This window comes from Poeciliopsis prolifica, unplaced genomic scaffold (assembly GCF_027474105.1).
Source record: "Poeciliopsis prolifica strain line A6 unplaced genomic scaffold, Auburn_PproV2 SCAFFOLD063, whole genome shotgun sequence".
NCBI lineage: Eukaryota > Metazoa > Chordata > Actinopteri > Cyprinodontiformes > Poeciliidae > Poeciliopsis > Poeciliopsis prolifica.
In genome coordinates, this window is record NW_026562438.1 from 1,453,689 (window position 1) to 1,467,049 (window position 13,361).

Below are 13,361 nucleotides of genomic sequence, written 5' to 3' on the forward strand. Positions count from 1 at the left end.
GTTGTTGGATGTTGGTTGGATGTCTGGTGTTGGATACTGGTTGGATACTGGTTGGATGGTTGTTGGATGGTGGTTGGATACTGGTTGGATGCTGGTTGGATGGTTGTTGGATGTTGGTTGGATGTCTGGTGTTGGATACTGGTTGGATACTGGTTGGATGGTTGTTGGATGCTGGTTGGATGTCTGGTGTTGGATACTGGTTGGATACTGGTTGGATGCTGGTTGGATGGTTGTTGGATGTTGGTTGGATGTCTGGTGTTGGATACTGGTTGGATACTGGTTGGATGCTGGTTGGATGTCTGGTGTTGGATGCTGGTTGGATACTGGTTGGATACTGGTTGGATGGTTGTTGGATACTGGTTGGATGGTTGTTGGATGTTGGTTGGATGTCTGGTGTTGGATACTGGTTGGATGCTGGTTGGATGTTGGTTGGATGTCTGGTGTTGGATACTGGTTGGATGGTTGTTGGATGCTGGTTGGATGTCTGGCTCAATTCCTGTCTAGCAGCTTCTTCGTCCTGTGCTAATCCAACATGGCCGCCTCTATAATCAAGTTGTCTTTAATTATCGTGAAGAATTTAGTTTAAACTTGGACTTTCAAAGTAAAGCTCACAGATTCTCTTCACAATAAGAGTCTGGCTTTTTTATTAAATATAAATGACCTGGAAAGAAGGGAGTGGGATTTTATTTCTCTTAAATGGTTCTGAATTATTCCAGAACTTCACGTCTGATTAACAAACCTGTTTCACATCAGTTAGACCAAACAAAGCGACTCATGAAGAGCAGAACCAGAACCGGGTCGAGCTGCTGGGGGTCTCTTTAAAAAGAACCCAGATCAACATCGAGACCGGACCTTCAGGTGAGTCGGAACCCGTCTCATTCACTGATGTGGTTGGTGAGAACAGAACCAGAACCGGTCCATCCACAGCTCACCTCCACGTTCTGGGATAAAGCAGTAGGATGAAGCAGGAGAGGAAGAAGAAGTCTGATCTCATGAAAACCCTTCAAAATAAAATTCGGTCCATGTCTTCACTTCCACTTTGACTATGCCGTCTCTGGACGAGGTGACGATGAAGCCCTGTGTCGTCTGGAAGGTGGCGATGTCGGTGATGATGTCATGATGGCCGACAGGAAGTGACTCCAGGCCGCGGCGAGGCGAATCCTCGGCGGCGCCGCTCTCTGTTTTTGCTGTGGATCTCCTGCAGGGGACGGAGGAAGGAGACATGATGGCCGCGCTGTGTGTGTGTGTGTGTATACTTGTTTTACTGCATAAGCAGGGCCTTCACCAGTTTTCACCCACAAACTGAGGTCATTGTGGGAAGTGGGGACGTTTCTCTTGTCTTTTTTCTCAGATTTTCTGCGCTCTATATCAATTAGCTCTGGAAGTATGGATCTTTTAATGTAATTATATGTTTTTTAAGACTTAAGTTTTGAGAATTTAGAGTGATGTCAGCCCACCCAGGAACTACCATCAGGTTCAGCTGTTCAAGGGAAAAAAAAAATAATTGGAAATTTGCCCAAATCTCCAATTTGATTTCAGTTTTGGTTTGTGTCCCTTACCTGCACCACTTCGGTTCCCTCGATGATCTTACGGCTGTAGAGGACAGACGGACAGTGCAGCGAGTCGTGGGCTCCTCCAGCCACGATGTACGACCGCTCCGGGTACGCCAGGTCCCAGAACCTGAACAGAACCAACCGGTTAAAAGCAACATCTGGTTGTTTATGCTGTGAAGACTGGGACCAGGATCGGTTCTGGTGGTCCATATGGTTCTGATTAGATCACTCTGTGCAGCCTTTAAAGAGCAGCAGCTGCAGAACTTCCGACCCGGTTCTAATTAAAACCCTCAGTCAGTTTTGAGGAGCAGAAGAGGCTCCATCAACAGAAACATCTCCCTTTTGGACATCAACATGTCGATCTGGGACCATCAAAACAACGTGAGAGCCGCCGCGTTCGATGTTCCGGTCCGATCTCTCTACGGATCCAGAGGTTCTGCTCACCTTGATCCTCATGTCGGACCCGGCCGTCCAGCAAAGGGTTCCCGTCGGCCGGGCTGCAGTAGATCCCGTGGACGCTGTGAGGAGACGGCTGCAACACAAAGCAAGACATCAGAACCGCTGTAGGACCGGAGCCGGACCCAGAACCGGACCGGACCGACCTGCATCTCAGACAGCGGTGGGGGCGGAGCTGGCCCACAGCGTGAACTTCCTGTCCCCGGTCTCCATGTCCCAGATGGAGACCTCGTTGTTCCCCTGGACGGCTGCAGAGACACAGACAGGTGGTGAGACGGGTTCTCTTTCGGACCGACCCGGTTCGGACGCGGCGCCGACCTGCGATCACCGACGACTGGTACAGCGGGTGCATGAGTAGCCGGCGGACCCGGGCCCGGGCCGGGTGGGAATGGTTGGAGATGGGGAGCTGGAACCGCATATCCCAGCATGCCATGGTGCCGCTACTCGTACCTGCGGGCGAACAAAGCAGCTCGGTCACCGGGGAAACGGACCAGAACCAGGAGGCTCCGGGACCGGGACGCACCCAGGCAGAGCCAGCACTGGTGCACGTCCACGCTGAAGGAGGTGATGAGGCCGAGCCGCAGGTCGCCGCAGCGTCCAGGCGTTGCAGTTGGAGCGCAGGTCCCAGCCCACCAGGCCGCCGTTCACCGTGGCGTAGGCCAGAACCGACTGGGCGCCGCAGTGGAAGTGGTGGACGTCCACAGCACAGCCGTCTTCCTGCAGGTCCAGAGTCCTGGAAGCAGACGGATCTGATGTCTCAAGTCCTTAGAGCAGCAAAACATCGGCACCGATTTACTCCCGGGGTTTGGCAGGAAGCAAACACTCATCCTGACGTAAACGCTCACTTTGAGATCGAAAGAATCATATAATTAATTTGATGTTTGTGCAGCAGGTGGCGCTACGTTCCCCTGAGTAAGCTGCAATGAAGCATAAGAAATAATTTTTGTTTTTTTCTTATAATGAGTGCTAAAGATGGGGAGAGGTGGTGGCTTCCACTGAGGAGCTAACAGCGGAGCTAACTTTTCACTTAGCATCTGCTAAACTGAAAACGGTTTTTCTTCCCCTAAATGCAGTAGAAAACCCTGAAACGCTCATTTACTGGGCTGAATTAAGTTGGACATCGATGTTAAAGTAACTGGACATTTATGTTCAGGCTCTTATTCTGAAGTTCTGCTTCCTGCGGAGCAGCAATGATGTTGATTATTATATGAGACCAAAACTCCACCACAATAAAACTGAAGCCAGGAGTGAAAGGTTGGATCCGGGTCTCACGGCACATGTGGGTTTCAACATGGTTAAAATTAGCGTTTAGCGTTAGCTTCTGCTGCAGTGGAGCAAAATGAATGTGTCAAACTGACCCTCAGAGGGTTTCAGACCCTAATAATATTAATACATATTCATATATAACTGCACATTTCAGACTGAAGGAGTTTTAAGACTGCTTTCATGGGGTTAAAAACAATAAGTTGATCATTTTAGCAGCATCACATGTCGCGAGTGTGTCTCAGCGCCGCCGGCTCCGGAGCTCACCGGCTCTGGAACGGCTGAACTTTGGGAGATTTGGGAGGCTTGTTGGCTTCCACGGCCAGCAGCTGGATGGATCCGTTATCGGACGCCACGGCTAAATAATGCGAGCCTTGGCAGAAGGTCAGCGTCTTCACGTGACCCCCGATACGGGAGTAGGTCAGCACGGACCTGTGGAACACGGAGAGAAGGTCCGGATCATTCAGAACCAATCCGCGGGAGTGGTAGGGTCATGTTCTGTCTGTAGGAGGCAGCGGTGAGTCTGGAGATTCCCACCTGGTGGTGGTGGTCTTCCCCTCCATCTTCTGACTGTCCCAGACTTTGACTGAGCCGTCGTTGGACGCCGTGGCGAAGATCGAGTGTTCGTCCGAGACGCGGATTCTGTTAACGGCTGCTTTGTGTTCGTGCAGGTGGGCCACCAGCAGACCCTTGGGATGCCAGCCTGAAACGGAGCGCAGCCAGGCGTCAGGCGGCCCGCAGCGCCCCCTGGCTGCAGCCAGGCGTCAGGCGGCCCGCAGCGCCCCCTGGCTGCAGCCAGGCGTCAGGCGGCCCACAGCGCCCCCTGGCTGCAGCCAGGCGTCAGGCGGCCCACAGCGCCCCCTGGCTGCAGCCAGGCGTCAGGCGGCCCGCAGCGCCCCCTGGCTGCAGCCAGGCGTCAGGCGGCCCGCAGCGCCCCCTGGCTGCAGCCAGGCGTCAGGCGGCCCGCAGCACCCCCTGGCTGCAGCCAGGCGTCAGGCGGCCCGCAGCGCCCCCTGGCTGCGGCCCGCAGCGCTCCCTGCTGTGCAGGCCTCACCTGGAGGAGGCGGCCGGCTCTCCCACTCGGCGCTCTCCATCATGTGCTTTGCCATGCGCTCGGCGCAGCACTGCTCCCTCTTCTGCTGCACCAGCTGCTGCAGCTCCGCCTTTGCAGGTGTTGATGCGGCGCTGGTAGGCGGGGCCACCGGCCGCCGCTTGCTGCTGCACCGGTGGCGCCGGAGCCGCAGTCGACTTCCTGACCTGGTTACCGGAGCCGTCGGCGGACTGAGGCAGAGCAGGAAACGTCTGCTTTAAAGATCGTGAGAAGACAGAACCGGAACCAACAGGTCCAGCCACACAGAGGGGGGGCGCTGGGCGGGGTTACCGTGGTGGGCTGTGTGGCCGGCGGGTCCTGAGATCCAAACATGCTCTTCCACTCCTCGTTCATGGCCGAGTCCTGCTTGGTGTGTTTCCTCGCTGCTGGGACAAACAAAGAACCTCATCAGAACCTGGTTCTGGTCCAGAGATGATCAAACCCAGCGGAGCTCAGAACCAGAACAGAGACCCGGCAGGTTCTGGTGACTGATCTCGGTTCTTGTTCTGCAACCGTTTCCCACCTCTCTTGTCGTCAGACTCGGTCTTGGGTTTGACCAGGTCCACCTGGCGGCCCGTGATGCCCAGCGTCCCCAGGTCGATGACCCCCGTCTGTCCCGCGTCCCCCAGGTGGCCCGCGTCCCCCATGTTGGCTTTGGCCTTGTTGGACTTCAGCATGAAGTCTTTGAGAGCCAGAAGCTTGTCCTCCTCAGACTCCGTCATGCCCTGGACCGACAGACGGACAGGGAACACGCTGAGGTTTAAGTTCTGGGTCGGAACCAGAACGTCTGTAGATCTGAGTCGGATCAGCAATCTGGATTAAAGGGAAGTTCTCTGAGGTTCAGAGCATCAGGACTGTCCTGGTTGAACTCTGGACCTCAGTATGTAGAGAAAGCTGATGCTAATGCGCTGCAACACCCTGAGGAATCTGTCCTGACCTGCGACAGCAATTTCTTCAGCAGCTGGGCGATGGCCGGGTCATCCGGAGTCGGACACTCCGGGATGGAGCCGGATCTCTTCTTCTGCCGCAGCAGCAGGTGTCGGAACAGGCTGCCGATGTCTTTGGAGCGCAGGGCGTAGTCGAAGATGGAGCGGCTGACCGGCTCCTTCAGGACGCTCAGCAGGACCAGCTCCTTATCGATCTGAGAGGAGACGGACGCATGAGCAGGGGAGGGGCTGAAGGAGCGAGGAAGAGGAGGAGGAAGAGGAGGAGGAAGAGCAGGAGGAAGAGGAGGAGGAAGAGCAGGAGGAAGAGGAGGAGGAAGAGGAGGAGGAAGAGCAGGAGGAAGAGGAGGAGGAAGAAGAGGAGGAAGAGCAGGAGGAAGAGGAGGAGGAAGAGCAGGAGGAAGAGGAGGAGGAAGAGCAGGAGGAAGAGGAGGAGGAAGAGCAGGAGGAAGAGCAGGAGGAAGAGGAGGAGGAAGAGCAGGAGGAAGAGCAGGAGGAAGAGGAGGAGGAAGAGGAGGAGGAAGAGCAGGAGGAAGAGCAGGAGGAAGAGGAGGAGGAAGAGCAGGAGGAAGAGGAGGAGGAAGAGCAGGAGGAAGAGCAGGAGGAAGAGGAGGAGGAAGAGGAGGAGGAAGAGCAGGAGGAAGAGCAGGAGGAAGAGGAGGAGGAAGAGCAGGAGGAAGAGGAGAGGAAAAAGAGGAAGAGGAGGAGGAAGAGCAGGAGGAAGAGGAGGAGGAAAAGGAGGAGGAAGAGCAGGAGGAAGAGCAGGAGGAAGAGGAGGAGGAAGAGCAGGAGGAAGAGGAGGAGGAAGAGGAGGAGGAAGAGCAGGAGGAAGAGCAGGAGGAAGAGGAGGAGGAAGAGCAGGAGGAAGAGGAGAGGAAAAAGAGGAAGAGGAGGAGGAAGAGCAGGAGGAAGAGGAGGAGGAAAAGGAGGAGGAAGAGCAGGAGGAAGAGCAGGAGGAAGAGGAGGAGGAAGAGCAGGAGGAAAAGGAGGAGGAAGAGCAGGAGGAAGAGGAGGAGGAAGAGCAGGAGGAAGAGCAGGAGGAAGAGGAGGAGGAAGAGCAGGAGGAAGAGGAGGAGGAAGAGGAGGAGGAAGAGCAGGAGGAAGAGCAGGAGGAAGAGGAGGAGGAAGAGCAGGAGGAAGAGGAGAGGAAAAGAGGAAGAGGAGGAGGAAGAGCAGGAGGAAAAGGAGGAGGAAGAGCAGGAGGAAGAGGAGGAGGAAGAGCAGGAGGAAGAGCAGGAGGAAGAGGAGGAGGAAGAGCAGGAGGAAGAGGAGGAGGAAGAGCAGGAGGAAGAGGAGGAGGAAGAACAGGAGGAAGAGGAGAGGAAAAAGAGGAAGAGGAGGAGGAAGAGCAGGAGGAAGAGGAGGAGGAAAAGGAGGAGGAAGAGCAGGAGGAAGAGCAGGAGGAGAGGAGGAGGAAGAGCAGGAGGAAGAGCAGGAGGAAGAGGAGGAGGAAGAGCAGGAGGAAGAGGAGGAGGAAGAGCAGGAGGAAGAGGAGGAGGAAAAGGAGGAGGAAGAGCAGGAGGAAGAGGAGGAGGAAGAGCAGGAGGAAGAGGAGGAGGAAGAGGAGGAGGAAGAGCAGGAGGAAGAGCAGGAGGAAGAGGAGGAGGAAGAGCAGGAGGAAGAGGAGAGGAAAAAGAGGAAGAGGAGGAGGAAGAGCAGGAGGAAAAGGAGGAGGAAGAGCAGGAGGAAGAGGAGGAGGAAGAGCAGGAGGAAGAGGAGGAGGAAGAGCAGGAGGAAGAGGAGGAGGAAGAGCAGGAGGAAGGAGGAGGAAGAGCAGCAGGAAGAGGAGGAGGAAGAGGAGGAGGAAGAGCAGGAGGAAGAGGAGAGGAAAAAGAGGAAGAGGAGGAGGAAGAGGAGGAGGAAGAGCAGGAGGAAGAGGAGGAGGAAGAGCAGGAGGAAGAGCAGGAGGAAGAGGAGGAGGAAGAGAGGAGGAAGAGCAGGAGGAAGAGGAGGAGGAAGAGCAGGAGGAAGAACAGGAGGAAGAGGAGGAGGAAGAGGAGAGGAAAAAGAGGAAGAGGAGGAGGAAGAGCAGGAGGAAGAGGAGGAGGAAGAGCAGGAGGAAGAGGAGGAGGAAGAACAGGAGGAAGAGGAGGAGGAAGAGCAGGAGGAAGAGGAGGAGGAAGAGGAGGAGGAAGAGCAGGAGGAAGAGGAGGAGGAAGAACAGGAGGAAGAGGAGGAGGAAGAGCAGGAGGAAGAGGAGGAGGAGGAAGAGCAGGAGGAAGAGGAGGAGGAAGAGGAGGAGGAAGAGCAGGAGGAAGAGGAGGAGGAAGAGCAGGAGGAAGAGCAGGAGGAAGAGCAGGAGGAAGAGGAGAGCACACACCTGGATGATGGGCTGGGTGATGAAGGGGGTCAGGTGAGGCATCAGCTTGCAGTAGACGTCGGCCACGTTGAGGTGCTGCGCCACCACGGTGATGAAGCCCACGGCGCCGTAGCGGATCCACAGGTTGGGGTGGCACAGGAAGGGAGCTACGGCAAGCAGAGCAGGACAAGTTAGAGCCAGAGCAAAGGGGCGTGGCCAGGTGTGGAGCAGCAAGCCGGGCTGTAAGAAGCTCTGATCTCAGCTGTCCAACTGTCACTTTATCAGCATTTATGAGCCTGAAGACACTTTCTTTGTTTTCTAAAGCAGCGATGAATCTTTCAGCTCGGCTGCGACGCAGAGCGGAGAGGAGCCGCCGTCTTACCGATGTCACTGACGAACTCGTAGATGTGCGGTTTCTGCAGCAGCCCCAGCTGGCACATGCAGGTCAGGGCGTTCAGAGCTTTGAAGATGACGAACTCCTCCGTGTCGCTCAGTCCCTGCTGCAGCAGCGGCTTCAGGATGGACGAGCTCTGCCAGCCCACGTACGCCGCCACACCTTCAACACAACACGGCGTTAGTGTGCAGCCAGCAGGGCGCACACTAACGCCTGCCGCCCTGCCGGCTCCTCACCCACGATGCTGTCGAAGAACGCCCCCCGCAGGTGCCAGTCGTTCTTGTCGTTCAGGAAGGTGATCATGTGGGACAGCAGCACGTCGTTGGCCTTCTGCCTGCCGAAGAACACGCAGAGCCGCGTGATGCCGTTCTCCATCAGCGTCTGCTTCACGATGTTCTCCGAGTCGCTGAGCAGCGTCACAACCTTCTGCTGCACCATCTCATGCAGAGCCTGCAGCTCTGAGGGTCACAAACACACAGCGGCAGGTCAGCGTGGCTAACGGGGCGTAGCTAACAGAGGGTGGCTAGAAAAAACATACTTCTTTAGAACAAATCTACAAAATATAAAATTGCATCTTGTGTTCCTGGCAGCAGCCAGACACTGCATGTTGGCATTTTGGATCATTTCGCTCGGCTTGTTTCGCTACATTTAGTGTAAGACCTTCGATCTGGCTAGCAGTGCGTGGCTAGCGGTGCGTGGCTAGCAGTGCGTGGCTAGCGGTGCGTGGCTAGCGGTGCGTGGCTAGCGGGGCATGGCTAGCGGGGCGTGGCTAGCGGGGAATGGCTAGCGGGGCATGGCTAGCGGGCATGGCTAGCGGGGCAGCGGGGCGTGGGCTAGCGGGGCGTGGCTGCGGGGCGTGGCTAGCGGGGCGTGGCTAGCGGGGCGTGGCTAGCGGGCGTGGCTAGCGGGGCGTGGCTAGCGGGGCGTGGCTAGCGGGGCGTGGCTGGCGGGGCGTGGCTAGCGGGGCGTGGCTGGCGGGGCGTGGCTGGCGGGGCGTGGCTAGCGGGGCGTGGCTAGCGGGGCGTGGCTAGCGGGCGTGGCGAAGCATCACCTGAGTCGTAGTTCTCGTTGGGGTGGCTGCTCTCCTCGCCGTCCTCCCCGCGCGGATCCTGCTCCGTGTTCACGTTGTTCTCCTGCACCAGCTCCAGGAAGCGCAGCGCGCTCTCCGCCAGGTGAGCGATGTTCTCTGTGCAGCGGGAGACAAACATGGAGACCTGAGACGCAGCTGGCAGCTGGGACTGCGTGGCGCCCTGCAGCACAAACCTGCGTAGGCCAGCCTGACGATGGTGGCGTCGTCCTGGGCCAGGTGAGCGATGCCGGGCAGCACGTACTCCGGGTAGATGTTCACGTCGTTCCTCGGAACCAACTTCACCAGCGCCAGCACCTTGGTGAGCATGCGCACGGCCTGGGCGCGCACGCGGGGAACCGGGTCGTTGCAGAAGTGCAGCAGGTACGGCGTGATGCGGTCCAGCAGGATGTCGACACCCAGCCGCGGCGCCAGGTGGAGGATGAGCTCCAGCGCCGCCAGCTTAGAGTCGCAGGAGTGCAGCGTCTGCAGGCAGGAAGTGATGACGGAGACGAGCACCACGAGGCCCTGCTCCTCCTGGCAGGAAGAGGAGGAGCCTGGAGGAGAGGCGGGCCGTCAGATAGGAACAGGAAGTGTGGCGAGAGGAAGCAGACGGGCTCACCTCCCTGCAGGTTCAGCAGGATGTTGTCCAGGTCCTTTCGGATCACCAGGACTCGCTCATCTGCAGACTGGAACGTCTCCTTGGCGAACTGAGCCATGTAGGGCTGCAGGAAGCTGTAGAAGATATCGGGGAACGCTCTTCCTCGTTGTAGCTTCAGATGCTCATCGGCAGAAAGACGCTTCTCCGGCTCGCGCTGGACCATCTGGGCCACCTGCAGGACAAGATGGAGGCTCCAACCTGCTGACTCAGCGCCACTTTCACTGCGTCACAACAAACTAACCACAAATCTAAAGCTTCAAGAATGCAACCAGCAACAAAACGAGCAACTTTGTTGTGTCTATGGAGATTTTATGCATAAAGAGAAAAACCCCGTTCAGCTCGTCTGCAGAAAAAAGTTTAGATTTTTCTGAAAGGTTTTAATTCCTGACAGAGAAGCAGCGTCTGGATTAAAGTTCCTCCCTGCAAACCTGAGAGGGAACCTCTGGTTCACATCAACAGAACAAGAACACAAAGACCTGGAGGAGGCAACTGGGTCAACGGTTCTGTTGGACCACCGACCATAATAGAACCATTTCTATTGGAGACCAAATTAATCTGGAAGTTCAGATCCAGAAATCAGAGTTTCCTCTCAGATCACAATGAAGGGTCAGAAACCTTCGGATCAGGCATGCTGATGTGACCTTTGACCCTGAATTAAACCTTTGGGACCAGCCTGCAATCCAGTCAGACCTTCTACACCTGGCCTGTTTGGGATCAGAACCGGCCCGTGCCTACCAGCTCGCGGATGCTCTGGTCCTCGATCTTCAGCAGGACCTGCTCGGCCTGGAAGTGTCCCTTGCGGTAGGCCAGCAGCTGGGACAGGTCGAAGAGCGGGACGCCCTCGGTGAAAAGCTCGGCGATCACACAGCCTGGAACACACACACACACACACACACACACACACACACACACACACACATTTCCGTTCAGCCATCCAGCCAGGCCTCCGGGTCTTGGCCTCTCTCGTCGGGTCCGTACCTGCAGAGAAGATGTCCATGGCCGCCCGCAGCTCGCCCCGGCTGCGCTGGTTGTTGCTGGTCAGTCCACCAGCGGCGTGTTCTGGTCGCTCTCTGTGGTGAACATGCTGCCGTCCACGAACCTCTCGGGGCGATGTAGCATGTCCGGCGCCTGGACGTGTCAAAGAAGTAGTTGAAGTCGGCGGGGTTGTCCTCAGGCAGGTAAGTGGGCTTGAAGCTGGCGAAGTCGGTGAGCAGCACCCAGTTCCAGCCGGTCACCATCACGTTCTCTGTCTTGATGTCGCCGTGGCGGACGCCGGCCTTGTGCGCCTGGTCCACGGCAGTGAGGATCTGGAAGGCGATCCAGCGCTTCTCCACGTTGTTGAGGAAGGGCCGCGTGCTGATCCGATCGTACAAGTTGTCCCGGACGAACTGGCGGAACAAGATGGCGGCCTTCTCTGTTAGGGAGGTCTTCTGGAAGGGCAGGTTCTGGCAGGAGTGCAGGCGGATCTTCAGTTCCTCCAGCTCCTGCTTGTAGCTGGTGAGCGGCAGCGACGGGTCCTGGATGGCGAACACCTTGACCACCACCAGGCCCTCGCGGTGCTTGCGCGCCCACCTTGAAGAAGCGCGTGCTGCCCCTCTTGTCATACTCGTGGTCGTGGATGTCTGAGAAGTAGCTGTCCACAGAGAGGATCTGGGAGGGGGCGATGCCTGCCAGTTGGTTCCCCATCCCACCGCCGCCGAGTCCGTCTGGGAGACAGACGCCACGGGTCACACACTTTATAAAAGAAAACTGGACCTGCCTGTATGCTAATCTGGTCTTAATAGTTTTAATAGTTTATTTTTATTTAGTGGTGACATATTATCTAATTGAGTTAGTTTTCACTAGCTATTTTTAATTGCATATTGTTTCGTTTTAGCTTAGTTTTTATTAGTTATCATAGTAATTTTATCATACTTTGCTTGAGTTTTACATCGATTGGGTAATAAATACTCAACAGAAGACGACATTTTCATTGTTGAGCAGCCAGCTGGCTCTTGAGTTTTCGCTGTAATTTACTGACATGAACAAACACATCAGTTGGTAAGGCAAAAAAAATTAAACATCTATAATTTTGTTTTAGCTTTTAAAAAGAATTATAAAAATTAGATGTTTAATTTGGTTTGTTTTAGTCTTCTAAATGCACAATGTAGTTTTATTTACTAAAGTTATTCATTTGAGTTAATAAAAATGTTTTGTCAATTTTAGTTTTTGTTAGTTTACATTAACTGTAACAATTTTGATGCTAATTGGGTCACAGTAGTTAATAATGTTTCAATATGTCATCTGAAATCTCTTTATGATACAAATTAACATGAATCCAACATGTAACAAACAGATAGAATAAAATGTGATCACATTGTTCTTTTATTTATACCAACAGAAGATGTGGTATATCTTCTGTTTCTCAATCCAATAAAAGCTAAAGTTACTTTGGCATCTCTTTTTTCCTTCCACTCAACCTTCCAGTAATATTTAAGCTTCAGCTCTCTGAACAACCTTCAGTCAGTGGCTCCACGGTTGAATTGGACTGAACCGAACATTTCTACATTCAATGTTTGTGCAATAATTCTATGATTAAGTACTCAAAGGAAAATGAGTATTTAGACGTAAATCAGAACCAAATCCGTCTGGGTTCCTGGTAGTTCCGGCAGTTCAGCAGTTCTCCGGTTCCTCTCTGCGGAACCGGCTGTCAGCGTTAGCTCCGCCGTAAACACTCGTTTACCAATAAAAAATGAATAACTCGTAAACAAAAGGTGGCTTACCAGTTTACGTTCAGATGTTTTCGAATTGCCGCAGATCACGTGACCGGTTCGGCGCTAGCTTTAGTTCGTTAGCATGAGCTAACCGTTTCTCCTTTCTCTGATGCTAGCAGTGGCTAGGAGATGCTAACTGCGTCAACCCGCGGGGCTTTAACTACTTCCGTTCCGCAGGCTTCACCGTCTTCCGCCCCGCTTCGATTAGACTCCAGTAACGTTAAAACGTGTTGTTATGCCATGAAAGCTCCGGACAGGACCGCAAAGCTGAGCAGCCAGCCGAGTCCAGCTGTTGTTATGAATCCGGGTCACAGCAGATGTGTGCTGTGGCGCCCTCTGCTGGTCAGCATGTCAGATCGTCTATTGGACAGATGAAGTACTGGAGACTGGAGAGCACATGAATGCAACTTGTTCAGTTCTGTATGTGGTTTCAATAAAAATTAATATTGCATAGATAGTACGTTTGTATGGGTACACCATTATAAAATTATAAAACGCGTAGTCAAACCAAAGTATAATTTATTAGGACATTTAAAACTTCCGAATACCAAAATGCTGCATCAGCAAAAATAAGCTACAACTAATATAAAATATTACCACATAAAATCACCTAAAACTAAAATAAAATTAAAAGAAACAAATCTTGCGAACTAAAAACAAGTGAATAAAGTTTCATTTTTAAATGAATTCAAGTCAAGTTTATTTTGTAGCAATTTCAGCTACAAGGCAGTTAAAGTGCTTTACGTCATAAAAGCAGTCGTTTGAGAAACCAATTCCACTGCGATGAATGCCATCATGAAAAACAAATCACACAAATATGTTGGTCAGTGTTTTATTTATTATGTTAGGTCAGGTGGGTTAAAAGGAACTCCGTGTTTCAGC

At 53.9% G+C, this 13,361-nt stretch overlaps 1 pseudogene; it reads right to left on the bottom strand.

Annotated features, from left to right (window-relative positions):
- Window positions 1-628: 628 nt before the first annotated feature.
- Window positions 629-12,797, bottom strand: LOC129379963 (phosphoinositide 3-kinase regulatory subunit 4-like; annotated as a pseudogene).
- Between the last annotated feature and the right edge of the window lie 564 nt (window positions 12,798-13,361).